Consider the following 22,215-nt stretch of genomic DNA (forward strand, 5'->3'; position numbering starts at 1 on the left):
ACTTAAAACCCTTGCCACATGTCACCTTCTGATTGGCTCTAGGTTTAATTGACCCAATCACAGTGTGCCAAGTGTCAAACCTATATTTAATCTTAATTTTAATCATCTTACATGATTAAAAGACATTTGGCAAGCTTATGTGTAGTGTCATGTGTCACCATCTCATGGTGCCACATGTCACCCTGTGAAATGACCAAAATGCCCATGTGTCTTAATTTTGAGTTCTCAACCCAAAATAATTATTTCTCTTCTTCTAATTAATTTATATCAAATATAAATTAATTAATTAATCTCTATTAATTAATTTCTCATTAATTAAATTCATATTTAAACACTTTAAATATAAATTTAACTTGTACTATACATCCAATAACCTATATTTGGTTTCAAGTCATGCTAGGGACTTTACAATCTAATTGCAAACCAAACCTATTTAGTTAATCAATTAAACTCTTTAATTAATTAAATCATATTTAATTTGGTGATTACTTGTGTATGTGTGTGACTTACTGGGCTCATCACTAATTGGCTATGAGATATGATATAAACTCTTAATATCATCAGAACTCTTTCTTACCATAAATGATTTCTCTAAACTATTTTATGCACCTCATAGACCATGGTTAACACCTAGCATTGCATGCCATGGCCACCTAATCAGTAATAAGGTTTACCTTAAATGTACCTATAATCATATGTTACCATGCACTAGAATCTCTCTATTACAAAATCCCAACTCAAGCTGGAGTCATGGTTTATGTCAAATCCCATTTGCTATGAATATTATGTTCTCTTTTAATTCCAGTTCTTGATTAAAAGATTTTCTCATCAGAAACTTTTTTCTGATTAAATCTATCTGTCCTGACCAAGAACTTGAAACATCAAAAACAATTAAATGAACATAGGATTTTATCCCTATTTACTTAGAGGAACAGATTCCATCTTGATCAACACCTACCTCCATATATAACTAGTAGGAGCCAACACATACCCATATACCTATACACAGTACAAGTATGAAAGTAGTATCAAACTCAAACCACCTATATATAAGATAACTATGCTATCTCAGGTCTAAAGATTATATGCACTGATATGATTTATAACAATGCATTGACAAGAGTAAACTCCATGTGCTTGTCATAAATGTCACTGGTTCGGTCTATTTATCATGTATAAGTGCCTATCATGTTTGTTATATGGCATGAGACTCACCATTCCATCTTATTTATATCTCATATAAATAACTTGGGAACAAACATGAATACAATCTTATTGGATAAGTCATGTCCTTATTGTGAAGTATCCTCGATTGTGAACCTATTTATGACACTTTGTGCTAGAAATACTGTCACTCATATTCTTAACAACTTAAGAATAGAATTTCTAACAAAATATCAATGAACCTTTTCTATTACACGTAAATATATTATGTAAACAGAAAAGTGAATATGCATTTTATTAATAAAAGATGTACAAGATACATACTAAATGATATATTCTAGGGCATACTACTAACACCGGTCTCGATCGATGTCTCGATCACAGGTAGCTTTTCCGAACTTACCAATGGCTCGTCTTTGGAATAAATCGATCTTACGCTCAAGTTAGATTGCTTTTCGATCCCTTGGTCTTTACCCGATGAGTTCGAGTCAATATTGGATCTCCGGACCATCCAATCTTGCCCAATGTTGTTCTCTGATCTCTCTATGTACAAATACCGCAAAATTCCATTTGACTAACGTTGTGATTGAGCTTCTCGCTTGAATTGCTCAGATATTCCTCAAATGAAGTTAAGGTTTTTATCCGGTCAAATAATGGTTCCGACCTTAAAAGTTCAAGTCAGTGTCAAATCTTTGCAATTCTAATATTCTAAAGTTGCATTCAATATTTGGTCATGGCTCTGTCTGATCTCATGTTCGCGTGTAACAATTTTCCGATCTCTTAGAGTAATTTGATACCTTTTAATTAATAGTCGCTATCAGGTTTAATGTTCAACTACATTCAATCAATTAAGTACTCAGACAATTTGGTTTGGATGCTTTCCGATCTTATCAAGAAATTGAACATAAAAGACTTCAATTCATTTCAAAATAAAAATGTACAAGTCATTCGACAGGAGGGTCTCCCCTAACCTGCTCTCCAGGTACATTATCAGTTCTATCATCCTCTCTCTCTTTCAGGCTCCTCCTCGCTCTCCTCTTCACCTCTAGGGACAAGATTCACCATCCAAGAGAAGTCTTCCTCAGGATAGCGCCTTATAAGCTCGGCCAGATGATCGCCATGAGCATTCACATAAGCACCAGTTTCCCTCGCTATGGCCTCTTCTTCTTTCACTTTGATCTCATTGGTAAGGCGAGTGACATCGGTAGTTCGGTAGGCCCGAGCTTCTTCGAGTTCGCGCTCTAGTTCAGCTATCCTATCCTCATAAGATTTCGTCCGACCCTCGATCTCGACAATGTAGTCCTGAGCAGACGAAAGTTTGGTTTTAGAGAAAGCAGCGTCCTAGACAGCCTTCAGAATTTCTTGTCTCAAGAGATGAGCCTTTTCTCTGATTATATATTGATTCATAAGGCTCTCTACTCTCAAGCTCATTATTTGAGCTAGGAGGTTGTCAATGCTATCCGGAGTTAGCCGATTTTGATCATCCTAAAAGCAGATGGTGGCACCCAAAACCTTAGCCAGGCTAGGATTCCCCTGAACTATGCTATTCTTCTCTAGCGAATGGATGAGGACTTGGGCACCACGAGAGAGGGTCCTCACAGCAGGTTGGGAAGACCCTCCTTCCACACTTGAAGAAACCGGCAGAGGCGGTGGTTCATCATATCGAGGAGGGGAAGGAGCGATCTCTATCTCTGGGGTCGACTGTCTTGAAGGTCGAGACGAAGAGCCCGACACTTTTAACGAGTCTCGCCCTGGCGTCTGGGATACAGCAGCAATTTTCATTTCTTGCACTTTCCGTGTGACCTCCCTTTTTTGCTTACGGCTCTCCTTCACGCCCTTACCTCCAGCCATACCTGCACAGATAACAAGTTAGTGAGATCACCTAAGTCAGGAGGCTAAAGATTTAGGTTGTACCGATCCCGGGTCCAAGGTTAGAGAGCTGTAGCTCATAATCCTCATGGGCAATCATCTGCATTAGCCACCACTTCAATTCAGCCATAACTGCATCTAAACGTGAATACTTGTGAGTAGCCGCCTGATCCTTCAATTCCTTTACCATGACGTCCTTATCTTTATTTAAAGCAATCTTCTTTGGAACTGAAGGGACCAAGTGCTGCCAACTGCGTAGGATACCCTCAAAGCCATTCGAAATCTTATTCCTCAATATGAAGAACCAATTCTTCCAATTCTTTAACGAAGAAAGGAGATCGATAAAAAGCCCACAGTGCGACTTGGCTTGGAAAAACCAATACTCGTCGTCCTTTTGCCAAGCGAGCCTATGCAACTCACCGAAAACCTTTGCTGGAGGCTCGAGCTTTTTAGCTCAGCATAAGCCTCTGAAAGCCACAAAGAGTTGGCCAAGAGTTCGGGTGCACTTGGGCTACGCATACATGATGGAACTTCAGAACGACTCTAAAGAATTCATCTAGGGGGAACCAAAGCCCGGCCTTCAGCTGTTCTTCATATACCATGATCATGTCATTTTCTTCAAAGAAATGATCAGCTCGGAGATCGTCGTGACATCTGATGAGCTCGAAGGAGTCAGTCCGAAGGTTGTATTCTTGACTAATGGACTGCAGATCAATTTCCTTGAGGACCGACGGCAACTCATCCATGGGTAAGTTTTCTTTCCCTGAAGTAGATGCTTGTTTTGACTTAGCCACCTGACCGTGGGCTGAGACAGAGGTTGTAAAAGGTTTAGGTCACCCGCTCAGCCTGACCACCTCAACTTCATCTGATGTCCATGAGATATGAACGGAGGAAGGACTAGCAGCTCTCTAACCAACAGTACCGCTCATTTTCAGAAAATAAAAGTGAGAACCAACCGAGAAAAGATCAAAACCCTTACCGGAGTGTGAATCGGTGCCTGAAAACTTTAGAAAGCAAGAGGGAGTATTGAAATCGCTAGGGGAAGATCTGAAAATGACATAAGGAAAAAAATGACTAACCTTTCCCCTATTTATACCCGTCTAAGCATTAAATGCTCACGAAGTCCCAAGTGACGCATCGGTTAGTGGGACCGGGCCACCTCCATGACACGTCACAAGAAGATTCCAGAAGCGCATAAAAGAGATCGGATAAAATAGATCAGTTTATGAGTTCATTTGGCGGGAGTAGATTGGACACAATTAAAAGAGATCTAAAAATAATGCAATAGTAAAACAAAATAAATATTCAAATAAAATTTCATTTCATTTCTAAAAGATCATATTACATCATTTGGGCGATCTCTCAAGATCAGCAATTACAAGTATCCCTACACTACATTCTACCAAACTCAGACTACTTCTAAACTCAAAATTGTTTGATCAAAAAGCCAGCCACAAATATTGGATAGATGTGTAACTCAGATAGGGTGACTATGACTCTCATGATATTGAGTGGAGTCATCACCGATGTCATTGACCATAACCGAGCTGCAGTCGGGACACTCGATATGGTTGGGAGCCAAATGAACTTCAATAGGCAATCACCAACATCAAGATTGAAATTAGCAGTCCTCTTGTCTGAGATCGATCTACTGATCGTATCGGTAGATCGATTCAAGATCGGCATGGCTGTCACTTTCGACTTTAATCAGTAAATTAGTCCAATTCTCTTGCTATCATTAAATGAATTTCTCATGGCTCTTCGATCACCGGGGTCATAAATTTTCAGGCAAGGGACGAAGGAAACAGTCGAAAAAAGATTAAAATGGCCATCATAATTAGAATTATCATCGAAAAAGCTAGAATTGGGGAAGTAGTGCATCGAAAATAAACTGAAAATGGAAAAAGTGAAGTGTGAAGGTGATTTCCTATTGCTGCATATATATAGGGCCCTGGCATTTATTGTGAAACTTGAAACGGGCTCATAGGTAACCGAAGAATTTATTGCTTTGACCGATACAGGTCAGATTGAGTAGGAGGTTGTAAAATAGTGAGATCAGGAAATAAAAAGGATCGGAGGCAAAAGAAGATAGAGATCGGAATAACAATCTTAAGATGGGTCAGTCACAACAAGATTGGAAGAAACGGGGATGACCTATAGAGATCGGAGAACGCAGAGGGGTTAAATAACTTTCGATCAGAAATTTCAATTAACTCCCTTCACCATCAGATCTGAGTTAGTTAAAGCATTGCGGGCATGATCAGATCCTCATCGCACATCTCATTTGCAAGGACGCCTCCCTAATCGCCAAATGCCAAACGGTTAAATCAGCCCTATACATCTCGATCTACACCATTGATTATAATAGCAAGGATGGATCTGGAGCCATCAGATCAAAAGCAAATGACAGATTCAGCGCCTTTTATTCCCAGCCTTTGGATCCATTTCGTAAGGCGAGACCCTTGACCGTTGGATTAAGGGATGAAAGGACATATATTCTGAATGGAATCCCGACCCTCCATTTTGAATCTCTTTAATTCTCAAACATCAAATTATGTCCTTTTGAATCCAAGCCTTCCATCTCCCCCTGATAAGATCCTGACCCTTTATTTTGAATACCCATTCCCTATAAATACCTACATGCAATACTATAAAAGGAGGAGGTGGTGATTATCGTAGAAAGACTCTAAACTCTTATTGCATTGCCATTCGAAGCTCTAAAAGTTTTGAAAAACTTTAGAAACTAGTTTTCTGAAGTATTTCATTTCAAAGAGCTCCAAATCCTGTGATTTTCATTTTCAATACCTGTGCACTACCCTGTGAACCCATCTTTACTCCGCCTCATTCCCACCACTCTAGTATCTGTGCATTACCTTCTGAGCTCAACTTCATTCTGCTTTATTCCCATTACCTCGAGTAAGCTCAAGTCCTTCGGCTGTCTGCCTTCACCTCTCTAAGATTTGTGGATACCGGAGTTAGATCGCCTTTCTCCCCAACTTTCCACAGGTAAGCGTCTAAACTGTCATTTTATTGAATATCGTTGGTTTGTTTTTTCAAGTTTTCTTTTAAAGTTTTTTTTATATATCCAGTCATACTAAATCTCAGAATAGGTTATCTTAGCCCGTAGTTATTTCCTTTGTCTTCTTTTTATTCATTCGTAAATTCCATTTATCGTCACCTTGTTTTCATTCCTTTTGAGAGTTGATGTTTGATGTTTGAGTCATTGGTGACTCATAAATACTCTAAAGAATATAAGCAGGAGCACTTTAACATGAGAATTTTTGGTCTGAATAAATGAAAAAAATAATAAAGGAAAATAGGTGTAGCAAAGGTCGAATAGGTTGGAAACAAGATTAGGTCAAACAAATAAGTTATGAGATCGGGCCTTGGAACAAGCCCAAATAATAAGACAATAGATCAGGAATTAAGAAAAGTTTGGGTCTCGGGCGAGTGACTAAAAAGAGATCGGATGTCTCAAACCAAAGAGTTCTGATAAAGCGATCATGTGGAAGATCAGCAAGGAGTTTGGCCTATCGTCCGCCATCTAGTTATAAAGCCCCATTGGCTAGGAAAAGCTTTATAAAAGGGTTTCCCGTGTCTTCAGTATTTCATTCCCATATAAAAGGGATCAAGAAAGACCCTTTACCTAAATCCCTAGTTCGAAGTTCTTATAAAATGTCATTCTTATAAATGTATTAAGAGCTCAGGAGAGAGTTCTTACCCTAATTCTCAGCCAAAATCTTAACAAAACATATAGAGATCGGGGGAGAGTTCTTACCCGAACTCAGCCTAAAGAGATCGGAGGAGAGTCCTTACCCGAACTCAGCCTAATTTTTAACGCAATATATTAAGAGATCGGGGGAAAGTTCTTATCCAAACTCAGCCTAATTTTTTTTGACGCAATATATAAAGAGATAGGGGGAGAGTCCTTACCCAAACTCAGCCTAATTTTTAATGCAATATATTAAGAGATCGGGGGAGAGTTCTTACCCGAACTCAGCCTAACTTTTTTTAACGCAATATATTAAGAGATCGGGGGAGAGTTCTTACTCGAATTCTTAGCCAAAATTTTAACGCAATATATTAAGAAATCGGGGGAGAGTTCTTACCCGAATTCTCAGCCAAAATCTTAACAAAATATATGGAAATTGTGGGGAGAGTTCTTACCCGAAATCCTCTGCTGAAAATTTAATAGAATACATTAAGAGATCGGGAGAGAGTATTTACCCGAATTCTCTTAGCTTAAATTCAAATTAAAATATACTAAGAGATCGGGGGAGAGTTCTTACCCGAGCTCTCAAATTAAATTCTTAATACACCAAGGGATCGGTGGGAGAGTTCTTCCCAAAGTATCCCAAATATTAGGTTGAGGCCCGATGGAGAGTGTAACACCCCTATTTGCATAGCCTGGTGTATTTCACTGTTTCGGTGACCGATGTCGGTTCGGACAATTAAGAGGATTAGAACCATGTTAAGACACCTAGAAAAGCCCTGAACGAAAATAAATAGTGCTGACTAGAAGGTTAAGTATAAATAAGAGAAACAATGCATAAAATGTTAAATGAGTCGGGAGTCACAGCGATGGGTGACCTTCCCAGGAAATGACTGCAAGGTTAATCGTAACCCAAATTCTGAACAGAAAAATGTGACGCCACGATCCTTTAGACTATTGCGTACACAATGAAAAAGAGAAAATCACAATAAAGAATTTTTTAGTAGGTCAAATAATTAGGTCAGGGATCCGAAAGATATATCGAATAACTTGCAAATCGGATTGAACCAGTGAGTGGCAATTTGGTTAATTCACCCCTAGAACTGACTCCTGACCTAACTGTCTAATAAAATCAGAGAAAAGAAAATTTCGAAATCGAGAATTAAATTAAATAACTAATGAAAAAACAAATATAAAAGAAAAAGAAAAAGAAAAAAATTTATTACATCACCTTACATCACCTTTATGACATCATCATGATGTCAAAACTCATTTTAATTTCCCTACCATAATTGACCAAGTCAATTAAGACTAAAACACATAAAATAAACACAAAATTGAAAAATAAATTATTTCCTTTCTTCTTCTTCCAAGTTGGCCGCCCCATCTCTCTCACTAAGCCACCATTTTTACACCATGAAAGCTTGAATCTAAGCTTGGTTCCAACCACTTAAACCTACTTTGACTCCAAACTAATCCATAAAAACTTGTTAGATCAACTTGAGAAAGCTTTATAAGAAGGAAAGAAAAGAAGAAAAGGAAGAAAGTGAAGATTGAACTTCAAAGTTTAAGGTTAGTGGTTTGAATTGAAAATCTATGTTTAATACTTATGTTTTTAGTGTAAGTAGCTTAGATCTTAACTTAAAATCAAAAGAAAACACTTTGTTGGAGGTGAAGGAACGGAAGCGTGAAAAACACAAGTTTATACCATTGAATTCAAAAATTTTTACCTAGGGTCACATACATCATGCAAGATTTATTTTTATCTATTTGATTTCAATGATAAACAACATATTAAAACTCTTTTAATATGTTTTTGGATCTGTATTTACCATTTAAGATTTTAAAATTAATCAGATTAATTTTAGAACCCTAGATTAAATCAAGAACGATTACACTAACCTCTTGATGCGCTGCAGCGTGTCTGCGCCTTTGAGATTCGTCTTCAGGACACCATATGTTGTCCCTCTAGCTTGTCCACACCAAGAACACCTATGGCAGCCCTTGAACAGCTTCTAAAGCCTTTTCTATTAATTAGAAATTCAAGTTCTGCCTTTTAAGAGATTAGAGATGTAAACAGGACACTAGAAACAATTTCTAGTGTTCTTAATTCAAGAGATTGATGGCTAATCTCTTTGAATTGATGAGAGATGAAGAAGAATAGATGAAAAGCCTCAAAGTGGTGTGACAAAAGGAGAGGAGTGACTGCTGGTTATTTTTTTTTTCATAACCACACTTAAATAGCTAGGTTAACACATTAAACCCTTTCCACATGTCACCCTTTGATTAGCTCTAGGTTTAAGTGACCCAATCACATTGTGCCAAGTGTCAAACCTATATTTAATCTTGATTTTAATCATTTTACATAATTAAAAAAAACAATTGGCAAGCTTATGTATAATCCCATGTGTCACCATCTCATGGTGCCACGTGTCACACTGTGAAATGACCAAAATGCCCCTGTGTCTTAATTTTGAGTTCTTAACCCAAAATAATTATTTTTCTTCTTCTAATTAATTTATATCAAATATAAATTAATTAATTAATCTCTATTAATTAATTTCTCATTAATTAAATTCATATTTAAACACTTTAAATATAAATTTAATTTATACTACACATCCAATAATCTAGATTTGGTTTCAAGTCATGCTAGGGACTTTGCAATTTAATTGCAAACCAAACCTATTTAATTAATCAATTAAACTCTTTAATTAATTAATTAAATCATATTTAAATAGGTGATAACTTGTATATGTGTGTGACTTACTAGGCTCATCACTAATTGGCAATGAGACATGATATCAACTCTTAATATCATCAGAACTCTTTCTTACCATAAATGATTTCTCTAAATCATTTTATGAACCTCATTGACCATGGTTAACACCTAGCATAGCATGCCATGGCCACCCAATTAGTAATAAGGTTTACCTTAAATGAACCTATAATCATATGTTACCATGCACTAGAATCTCTCTGTTACAAAATCCCAACTCAAGCCGAGTCATGGTTTATGTCAAACTCCATTTGCTATGAATATTATGTTCTCTTTTAATTCCAGTTCTTGATTAAAAGATTTTCTCATCGAAACTCTTTCTCGAATAAATCTATCTGTCTAGCCAGAACTTGAAACATCAAGAACAATTAAATGAACATAGGATTTTATCTCTATTTACTTAGAGGAACAGATTCCATCTTGATCAACACCTACCTCCATATATAACTAGTAGGAGCCAACACATGCCCATATACCCATACATAGTACAAGTATGAAAGCAGTATCAAACTCAAACTACCTATATACAAGATATCTGTGCTATCTCAGGTCTAAAGATTATATGCACTGATATGATTTATGACAAAACATTGACAAGAGTAAACTCCATGTGCTTGTCATAAGTGTCACTGGTTCGGCCTACTTATCATTTATAAGTGCCTATCATGTTTGTTATATGGCATGAGACTCACCATTCCATCTTATTTATATCTCATATAAATAACTTGGGAACAAACATGAATACAATCTTTCTGGATAAGTTATGTCCTTATTATGAAGTATCCTCGATTGTGAACCTATTTATGATACTTTGTGCTAAAAATATTGTCACTCATATTCTTAACAACTTAAGAATAATATTTCTAACAAAATATCAATGGAACTTTTCTATTACACATAAATATATTATGTAAACGGAAAAGTGGAAATGCCTTTTATTAATAAAAATATGTACAAGATACATACTAAATGATATGCTCTAAGGCATACTACTAACAATCTCCCACTAGCACTAGAGCCATTCATTACAATATCTTAGACCTATCTTCTCAAGATGTCGGTCTAACGGAGTCTGTGACATAGGCTTAGTGAATGGATCAGCTGGATTTTCAGCTGATGCTATTTTCTGCATGGCTACATCGCCTCGCCCAACTATTTCTTTGATAATGTGGTAGCGCCTTTCTATGTGTTTGGATTTCTGGTGAGACCTTGGTTCCTTAGCTTGTATGACTGCTCCATTGTTGTCACAGTGTAATGGAACTGCTGACTCAATGGAAGGAACTACTGTAAGTTTTGTCATGAACTTCTTTATCCAAACAGTTTCCTTTGCAGATTCGATGCAAAGAATATACTCGACCTCTGTAGTGGAATCTGCAATGCGGTTTCATTTGGAACTCTTCCAACTGACTGCACCCCCATTACAAATGAACACACATCCAGAGGTAGACTTTCTATCATCGATATCTGATTGGAAATCAGAATCAGTATAACCATCCAATTGCAAGTCTCCACCTCCATAAATCAAGAATAAATCCTTAGTTCTTCTCAAGTACTTAAGGATATTCTTGACAGCTATCCAGTGTTCCAAACTTGGATTGGATTGATAGCTGCTAGTCAAACTAATAGCATATGCAATATCCGGCCTAGTACACAACATTGCATACATTAAACTTCCAATAGCCGAAGCATATAGAATCCTGGCCATCTTATCTCTTTCTTCAGGTGTCTTTGGAGACATCTCTTTAGAAAGGTGGATACCATGTCTCACTGGTAACAATCCTCTCTTGGAATCAAGCATGTTAAACCTCTTTAACACCTTTTCCAAGTATAGACTTTGGGATAAACTAATTATTCTTTTCGCTCTATCTCTATAGATGCGAATCCCAAGAATATAGGTTGCCTCCCCTAAGTCTTTCATGGAGAATGTATTTGACAACCATACCTTTATAGTCGTCAACATACCTGTGTCATTACCCATCAACAGTATGTCATCCACATATAAGACAAGGAAAGTGATAGCACTATCACTAACCTTCTTATATACACATGGCTCATCCTCATTTTTGATAAAACCAAAGAATTTAATGGCTTCATCAAAACGGATGTTCCAACTCCTCGAAGCTTGTTTCAACCCATAAATGGATCGCTTTAGCTTGCATACCTTGGAACCATCTTGGGATTCAAATCCCCTAGGTTGTTCCATGAAAATGTTTTCTTCAATGTATCCATTGAGAAAAGCTGTTTTGACATCCATCTGCCAAATCTCATAATCATAGTATGCAGCTATTGCTAATAAAATCCTAATTGATTTAAGCATGGCAACAGGCGAGAAAGTCTCCTCATAGTCGATTCCTTGCCTTTGGCGAAACCCTTTCACTACTAGCCTTGCCTTATAGGTCTCTACCTTTCCATCAGAATCAATTTTCTTCTTGAAAACCCATTTGTTCCCTATAGGTACAATATCTTCAAGTGGGTCAACAAGATCCCAAACTTGATTCTTATACATGGAATCAATCTCGTATTTCATAGCATCAATCCATTTTGAAGAGTCTATATCTGATATAGCTTATTCATAAGTAAGTGGATCATCTCCATGATCTACTTCTTCATGAGTAGACAACTCTTGTTTTTCTTCATGAAGAAAACCATATCTCACAGGTGGGTGAGTACCCTGGTTGTTCTATGAGGAACAGTTGTAGATGTTTCGTCAACGGGTATAGGTTGACTAGATGAATCTATATCCATCTGATCTGTTGGTTGGTCAAAATTCTCCAATTCTAACTCTATTTGCCTTCCTTTGCCTCCTTCTTGAACAAACTGTTGTTCAAGAAATGTGGCATCTCTACTTATCACAACCTTTTGTGAAGTAGGCAAATAAAAATAATATCCAAAACTATCTTTTGGATATCCAACAAATCGACCTTTTTCTGATCTGGTCTCCAATTTATAAGTGTTCAGCTTTTTGATATAAGCTGGACAACCCCAAATCTTAACATGCTTAAGACTTGGTTTTCTTCCATGCCATATCTCATAAGGTGTGGAAGAAACTGATTTTGATGGAATCCTATTCAGAATATACAAAGCTGATTCTAATGCAAATCCCCAAAAGAAGATTGGCATATCAGTATAGCTCATCATACTATGTACCATATCCAATAGGGTACGATTTCTCCTTTCAGATACACTATTCCGTTGTGGCGTTCCTGGAGGAGTTAGCTGAGAAACAATGCCATGCTCTCTCAAGTATTCATCAAATTCAGTACTCAAATATTCACCTCCACGATCTGATCAAAGAGCTTTAATACTCTTTCCTGTTTGATTTTCTACTTCATATTTAAATTCTTTGAATTTTTCAAAAGATTCATGTTTGTATTTCATCAAATACAAATACCCAAACCTTGATTTATCATCAGTAAAGGTAATAAAATAATGAAAACCTCCTCTAGCCATTTCTTTAAATGGACCACATACATCACTATGTGTTAGCTCCAAAATATTTTCAGCTCTTAGCCCTTGTCCAACAAAGGGTGATCTAGTCATTTTGTCCTGAAGGCAAGATTCACAAGTTGGAGTAGGCTCAGAGCCCAATGAGGATAAAATCCCCATTTTCTCCAGTTTTGCAATCCTATCTTCTGCAACATGACATAACCTTAAGTGCCAAATATATTTTGAACTTGAGTTTGTTTTCATCATGGCATTACATTCTTTTAGATCACTTGCATTCAATTTGTGTTTGTCATTATTATCCAAAGAATAAATACCATCATTCATATAACCCGAACTAACATATTTATTTCCAAAATAAATATTGTAAACATCATCTGTGAACTGAAATTCATAGCCATTTCTAGTCAAACTAGATATAGAAATGATGTTCTTAAAAGCATCAGGTACATATAAAATATTATCCAAACACAAAATATGTCCAAACATGTAAAAAGATTTAGATCCTATGGCTAAAGCTTCAACAGTTGAGCCATTGCCAATCCGGACTCTAATATCTTGAGAACGCAAGCTGCTACTGTTTGCTAGTTCCTGCATATCATTAGAAATGTGAGAACTGGCACCAGTATCTAAAACCCAAGCTGTAGATGAACTATGAGTATCATCAGAATCTAAATAAAGAGATATGGACATACCTTCCTAAGGTGTATCCTTCTTATCCTTCAGAGAAGCAAGATGCTCTGGGCAGTTCCTTTTCCAATGCCCATCCTTTTGGCAGTGGAAACACTTTCCTTTGCCTCCATCAGCTTTAGTCTTCCTTTTCTGTTTAGCTATTTTCTTGGAAGGACCAGGAATCTGAGGTTTCTTTTTCTTATTGCCCTTCTTCTTGTTGGACTTTCCAGCAGAAGAAGATGCAACCAAAGCTACCTCTTTTCCTTTATTGCCTGGCATATTCTTTTGGGCAATAACCAGCATGTTGAGTAAACCAACTAAGGTGCATTCCTGTTTAGTCATATGGAAATTTGTCACAAAATTCCCAAAAGACTTAGGAAGGGACTGAAGGATCAAATCCGTCTGTAGTTGGAAATCCATGTTGAAGTCAAGATGTTCCAACTGCTCAATCAGCCGAATCATCTTGTGGACATGATCCCCAACATTCTGTCCCTCAGACATCCTCATACGGAATAGCTGTCTAGATATCTCATACCTAGCATTCTGCTCTTTGTGCTCACCATACAACTCTTGTAGGTGAAGGAGGATCTCACTCGCACTGCATGTTCTCATGTTGCTTCTGTAACTCATTACTCATGGAAGCAAGCATGTAACACTTAGCTCTCATATCATACTCCTTCCACTTGTCCAAAGTTTCATGTTCCTCTTGTGTGGCCTCTGGAGGTAAGGGACCAGGAACATTTGAATCTAGAACATATCCTATATGTTCAAGGTTCAGGACAAGTTTCAAATTTCTTAGCCAATCGCATGATTAGGTCCTGTTAACCTATTGTGATCAAGTATGCTTGCAAGGATATTGGATGGTGGTGGTTGTTTTATGCTCATTTTTATCAAGACAAATTAATCGCAGAAAATAACCAGATTAATTAGTAAATGTATCATGTAATTAACCAAAATGATTATGGTCTTTTAATCAAATTGGTCCTCCCACTAACTTAGCGAATCCTACACTTCCAAAGTAGAAAACGGAAATCCTAGTTGGATGGATTTCTAGTGGGTGATTGAATTCTTATAATTCTATTGATCATCCTCAGGTACATCCATTATTGGAATTACAATAAACTATAAGTGAGCAACTCCTTGCCCATCACATCTCATGTGAGGTTCAATCCTTAACCTAGCCCCTAATGCTCAAAATCTCAGGTACATCCATTATTGACTTATCTTGTATTAGTTAAGTTGATCCCATTGAGCCAGTAATTATGCAAATAATTTTAATGTCCTCAGGTACATCCAATATTGGCCACTAAACCATTTACATATTTACAACATCTCATGCTTAACAATTATTCTTAAGAAAATCTCTTAAATTAATTGCATCTTATGCAACTATTTAAAATTTCTTAAAATAATTGCGCCAATGGAGGGCCTATGTTATAATTACTTTAATTATAGCATTTCCAACTTAATCATTTGTTTGGAAGATTTTACGGTCATTCTAATTACTATTAACGTCTCACTTTGCACATTATCCAATTAGCATGCATATATCATATAATAGCATACATTCCCATACATCTCATGCATTCATGGATAAGCAATAAATATGGTATGATCATGGACTTTCTAAGGGATTCAATTCTGAGCCACCAAGAATTGAATCAGGGCATTCCTAGGTGCATTTCATTCATTCATTCATTTTACAAGAGTTGCTGAAGGAGTACATAATCAACACTTGATCTTGAATTTCTCCCACTGGTCTCACCAATGCTCTTGACCTCCTTGAACTTCTTGCAATCCAATATTACATGGTAATCCTTGGCATACCAAGGCGAATTTACAAAAACTTAAATAAATGAAATTACAACCCAAAAATTATTACAAACTTAATAATACATGCCCAAAATAAATTAAAATAAATTAATTAATTTACAATCCCAAAGAAACAGAAAAGAAATAAATCCAATCACATTGGTCTTTTATAGTCCATGATCATCCATCATGCATATCACTATTTAACAATTAAATAAAACATACATACTTAAATTAAATTGAATATCTCATATTCAACTTAAAAATCCAGATTTGAATATGATTCAAATAAATTAAAAATTTAGATTTGAATCTCATTCAAACAAATTTAAAAATTCAGATTTGAATCACATTCAAACAACTTTAAAAATTCAGATTTGAATCACATTCAAACATTTTTTAAAAAATCAGATTTGAATCACATTCAAACATTTTTTAAAAAAATAGATCTGAATTTTATTCAATCAATTTTAAAAAATTAGATTTAAATATGATTCAAACAACTTTAAAAATTCAGATTTGAATCACATTCGAACAACTTTTAAAATTCAGATTTGAATCACATTCAAAAAAATTTTAAAATTCTGATTTGAATCATAATTTAATTGTGTGATTAAAAATCCTAATTAAACATTTTAATTAGTCATATGATGAACCTTTCATCATGCAACAATTGCAGAATTTAATAACAACCATGCGCACCATGATCTTCCCAAGCCATGCGCACCATGTTGGAGTTCATCAAGAATGCCGCCACACCTCTTGATCCAACCAGCAATGGATCAATCATCTCATGATCAAATCACACAATTAAATCATATAATCAACAATCTAAATGGCAAATATAGTGGCTCTGATACCAATTGAAGGAACGGAAGCGTAAAAAACACAAGTTTATACCATTGAATTCAAAAATTTTCACCTAGGGTCACATACATCATGCAAGATTTATTTTTATCTATTTGATTTCAATGATAAACAACATATTAAAACTCTTTTAATATGTTTTTGGATCTGTATTTGCCATTTAAGATTTTAAAATTAATCAGATTAATTTTAGAACCCTAGATTAAATCAAGAACGATTACACTAACCTCTTGATGCGCTGCAGTGTCCGCGCTTTGAAATTGTCTTTGTGACACCAGATGTTGTCCCACTAGCTTGTCCACACCAAGAACACCTATGGCAGCCCTTGAACAGCTTCTAAAGCCTTTTCTATTAATTAGAAATTCAAGTTCTGCCTTTTAAGAGATTAGAGATGTAAACAGGACACTAGAAACAATTTCTAGTGTTCTTAATTCAAGAGATTGATGGCTAATCTCTTTGAATTGATGAGAGATGAAGAAGAATAGATGAAAAGCCTCAAAGTGGCGTGACAAAGGAGAGGAGTTGCTGCTGATTATTTTTCTTTTCATAACCACACTTAAATAGCTAGGTTAACACATTAAACCCTTTCCACATGTCACCCTTTGATTAGCTCTAGGTTTAAGTGACCCAATCACATTGTGCCAAGTGTCAAACCTATATTTAATCTTGATTTTAATCATCTTACATGATCAAAAAAAACATTTGGCAATCTTATGTGTAATCCCATGTGTCACCATCTCATGGTGCCACGTGTCACACTGTGAAATGACCAATTGTGACCATTTGTACTGTGTGTGAATTGTTAGAACCAAGTTTCAATTCGGATTGGTTAGGGTCAGTATGCAGATAGCTTGACCTAGGCCCTTTTCAGGGATCAAAACTAAAATTTACTAATCTAATTGGTATATGGTCAATTGAGAATAAAACTAGACACAAAATGGACCATTTTTCATTTCAGAATCATTCCCAGAAAATGACCATAACTTAGTGAACAATTCGGCCAAATCCGAATTTGGGAACACTTCCCTGTACAAAAATGACCAAATGAACAGTAGTTACTTAAATGACTATAACTTGGTCTAGGAAGGTCCAAATGACCTTAATCTTATACCGATGGAAAGCTGAGACATAGACCTACAACATTTATGAAGAAAACAAACCCAAATTCTGATCCTAACCTATCCACAAAGTCACCTGAAGTCAGCACATCAAAACTACTAATGTCCAGAAAATACCCAGAATTCTGAGTAATACCAAATCTGGCCAGCCTTAGAAAAATAGGCATAACTTGGGCTACAAAACTCTAAATGGAGTGATTCAAAAAGGGAATTAAAGCTAAGATAATAAGGAACAACTTTGATGAAGGATACTTAGCCAAATTCTCATAGTAACCAGACCAATGGAATAATAGAAAACAGGGGACCTAAACTGAAAAATTATAATTTCCCTTACAAGACTTAGAAATTGAATTGGCAATCAATGCCAACAAAATTGACACCCAAAATGTAGTATATGGGTGCAATTAGAACTAGTAAACCTATTAAGTATATAAAAGTCAACATTTTGACTTGAATAGTGCCATAAATAGTGCCACCATGCACAAAAATATGAAAGACCCGAAATTTATAAACCGTAATAGGTAGGATAAGTCTGTAAAGAAAATTTTGGAATTTAAGTATTAGAAATGGATACTGAAGCACTTTAAATTTATGTGTTTTAGTTGAAAAGGGATCTTCGAAGGAAAAATGAAAGTTTGAGTAAATTGAGTCGACAAAAGAGGTTTTTGCACAACTAGTTTTTAATTGAATTTATTTTGAATATTTTACTTTATTAAATGATTTTATTTTTCCTTATGCACTATGTTTATCAATTATGAGATTTATTTCAATGATTATTGAAATTGGTATAGCAAGCATGAGTTTAGTTTTGTGAAATATTATTTCAACAATTATTGAATATTGTTTTGGACTGGATAAATTATGTTTGGAAAATTGTGTTGGAATTATGTTTTGAATTGTGAAGGGAAATTTGCATGAATAAAATACAAAATTTTATTTTGGATTGTGATGAGCATAAAAAAATTATGGAATACTGGAATTGATCTTGAATTAATATTGTGTTGTGATTTATGCTCACAAAAAGGACAAAGAAATGCATGATATGATTTTATATCTCACTATAAATGTTTGACAAGGTTATTACCCGTCTCTATATCATTTGTTGATGAGACAATGGAGTTAGCTTTCTTTTGTTTTAAATACCATGGTACGTGCATAGGCTTAGATCCTCCTCTTATTAGAGGTTAGATCTAAGTATTTGTTATTGGCCCATCGAAAGTTTCATTAGTGTGTTGAGTACTATGCACAATGATTCGACCTCCCCATCCCTAGGGAGTTAGAATCGCAGTTCGATCTCCCTGACCATAGGGAGTTAGAATCACCCCCAAAGATGGCTCTTTTAGATTAGTCTTGCATAGTTAGTGAGATAAAGGATGGGTTTTGATTGATAAGAAATTGTGATTTTAAGTGAGATTGTGCACAAATGATTTTGTTAAAATAATTGTTTATTTCCATAATTGCAGGATTAACAAACTTACGTTCCTTCCTACCTTGATAGGTGTAAAGATATCATCACCTTAATTCAAAATTACGTAAGTTTATTCTGCTAACCTACTTTCTGCAAGTATTGTAAACTAGTGTTTGTAAAGTGTAGACAGAAACTTTAAAATGGCATCCTCGAGTTAGTCAACTGAAAGAGTTTCAAAGCAAGAACAGAATGCTAAACAATGGTCCAGACTAATTCATTATTCAAAGTCCCTACAGATTGATGACATAGGGCGGACATTTGCCCATTACCTCCATTTGATCTAAGTAAGGTTGAGGTTGGAATGACTGGTCTTGAGGATTTATCCAGCAGTTGGAAATCACTTCCCGATCATGTCAAAGTAAAGTTTGAGAAAAAGTATGGGAGGATTGCAACTTTGATATACAAGTTCCTGCATTAAAAGCCATGCTATCAACTTGGAATCCCAGGTATAGGGTGTTCTCCTTCAGTGATATTAATACGATTCCCACTATAGAAGAATATCAGGAGCTATTAGAGATCCCTTATGTGGCGCAAAATCGGATTTATCTACACCTTGAGCATAGGCAGACCTGAAAACGGTTCGCGCATATACTTGGAATCTCTGCAGAGGAAGAAAAGGCGAAGGAAACCGTCAAGGGAAACACACATGGGTGGTATTGGACCTATATCAAAAAGCATTTGGATTTGCATATTCAGGGCAAGCAATGGGAATAGGCTTCGTTGGCACTAGTTTTGGGAATTTACGGCCTCATTTTATTTCCCAGGCCTTTGGGAGTTATAACTTACAACGTCACGGTGTTGTTTTGGGCAGTAGAGAAGCAAAATGTCAACCCAATACCTGCCATCCTCGCGGAGACCTTTTTGACTCTAACGTATTATCGACGACAGGGTAAGGGAACCATTAAGTGTTGTTCCCAATTGCTACATCTTTGGATCCTCAGCTATATCTGTCCTCTGAAAATTAAGGGATTAACCTAGTATCCTGACCAGCCTCTCATCGAAAAGATGGCTAAATTGGCAATAAGTCCAAAGAATGAGCTACAATGACAAGAGCATATTATAAGCTTCAACAGTCACAACTATTACTGGAGGAAGTTGTGGATTATGGGCCAGCCCATTTTGTTCAGTACGGGGGATAATCACTTGGTACTTTTGATGGGACTGACCAGATGCACAAGTTACATCCCAGCTTTGGTAATAAGGCAATTCGGTTCAACCCAGTTCACGCCCAATGTTGAAGGGTTTCATCAAGCTCATTTCTATCATGAACCCGGCAGAAAAGAAAAACTAAAAGCATTTCGCAAATCCTGGGAAAAGGTCACCTTGATCGAACGATTTCCTAAAGGGCCAAGCACCACAGAAGATTATCTCAGGTGGAGAAAAAGCAGAGACCAGGGATATTGAGTTTCTGATCTAGCAGAGCCAAAGGGAAGCATGCCTCATCGAAAAGTCCTTTCAGAAGAAGCTAGTGCCAAGCTAGTCAGCTCTCTACAGAATTCGAACACAGAGAACCAGCAATTGCAAGAACGTATAAGGCAGTTAGAAGACCAACAGCAAATCCTAAAAAAGGAGGTAAAGAGGCTCAGGGAAGAAGTAATAGCAAGAGAAGCGGAATTTGAAAGACAGGAAATACAGTAGGAGAAAGAAAAGACCTTGCTTCAAAATGCAGTGAGAGAGGCAAGAGTCTAGAATGGCAAATTACAGGAAAAACTGGAATATCAGGAAATACTTATGGAAGAATATAAACAGGAAAGCAAAAAGAAGAAGCTTGAATTAAAGGAGCAGGCACAACTTATTAATGACATTTTGAAAGAATATGCCAAAGAAAGGAAAGAAAAAGAAAGGCAAGCAACCCTTCATTAGGAGCTGAGAGAAAATGTTGACCAGTTAGAAAAAATGATAGCACAAAGGAAACAAGAACTATTGCCATAATCTGAGTACACCTTGAAGACATTCAATCCTGCCAGACAAGAAGAAAGACTCTATGAGTACCTCAAAAGATGTCATTGTATTTTAAAGAGTCTTCCAGAACCTAGGCAATAGCAAGTATGCTATGTATGAACAGATTGTTAATGAATTGTTTGAACCATGTTTAGCAAAATATGAATGAATAGTATAACTCTCGTAGGAACTATCCTCATTAGGGTGCGTCATAAGGACAAGTATCATAGACACGCATACGATCCCGTCATTCACTGTTGGACTATCGAGTGATGCTATGATAAAGTTAACACAATACACCTTCTGCAGACTCCATTTTGGCAGTTATCTGCCACCGTATCCTTTGTCCAGTTAGGATCTTTAACTGTAATAGAATTTAAAACTAATAAAACTTTTCACAAGAAATCAACATTGCTCCAAATAAAGCAAACCCGATCGAGCAAGCGGTTTAACCAAAAAGAGTTTACTTAACAAGGTCCCGAGCAAAGAAGATAATGGAAGACCAGGAACAAGTGCATAACCTACAGGGAAAAGTTTCAAAATTGAGAGACCAAGTCTCAGAGTTGATGAAACTAATGAGGGAGATGTCCTAGAGTAAAGAAACCATTCGACCTACACTAGAACCAAATCTACCAGTAATTCCCCCACTCACAACGATGGTTGATTCCCATCAAACTTCAATCTCTTTCACATTCCAGGCTCCTATTCCTTATCTGACAATCACCGTCAGTCTAACATTCCCAAATAATGACTTACCCGTTTCTTATCATCCGGTTGTCTCAAACGCTGAATTTCACCCTTCCATACCAATCCCTTCAGTTTACCCTGCAACTAATTTCCTAACCAGAGGCATGGCTTAAGTAGTAGGGGGTGAAAATAAAGAAAAGGAAAATGAGAAGTTGTCTGCCCTAGAGGAAAGACTAAGAGCTATAGAAGGTCTAAACATGTATGGCTCAGTTGATTTATCTTCACTGAGATTGGTACCAGATGAAGTAGTACCACCCAAGTTTAAGATCTCGGATTTTGACAAGTATACTGGAAATTCAGATCCCCGCATCCATTTGGACACTTACATAGCCAAAATGTCTGCCCTCACAGAAGATGACAAACTTCTGGTCCATTTCTTTCATGAAAGCCTCTCCAGGGCAGCCTTATGATGGTGCATATAGCTGGCAAGATTTGGCCGATGTTTTCCTCAAACAGTAGAAATTCAATTGCGATGTCGCCTCGACACGAAGAGACCTTCAAAATCTGGTGCAGAAGGAGAAGGAGAGCTTTAAGGAATATGCATAGAGATGGAGAGAGAAGGCAGCTGAGGTATATCCTCCTATTACTGATAATGAGCTTTGCTCTCTATTCATTAAAACCC

Source organism: Hevea brasiliensis, chromosome 2, assembly GCF_030052815.1.
Source record: "Hevea brasiliensis isolate MT/VB/25A 57/8 chromosome 2, ASM3005281v1, whole genome shotgun sequence".
Classification (NCBI taxonomy): Eukaryota; Viridiplantae; Streptophyta; class Magnoliopsida; order Malpighiales; family Euphorbiaceae; genus Hevea; species Hevea brasiliensis.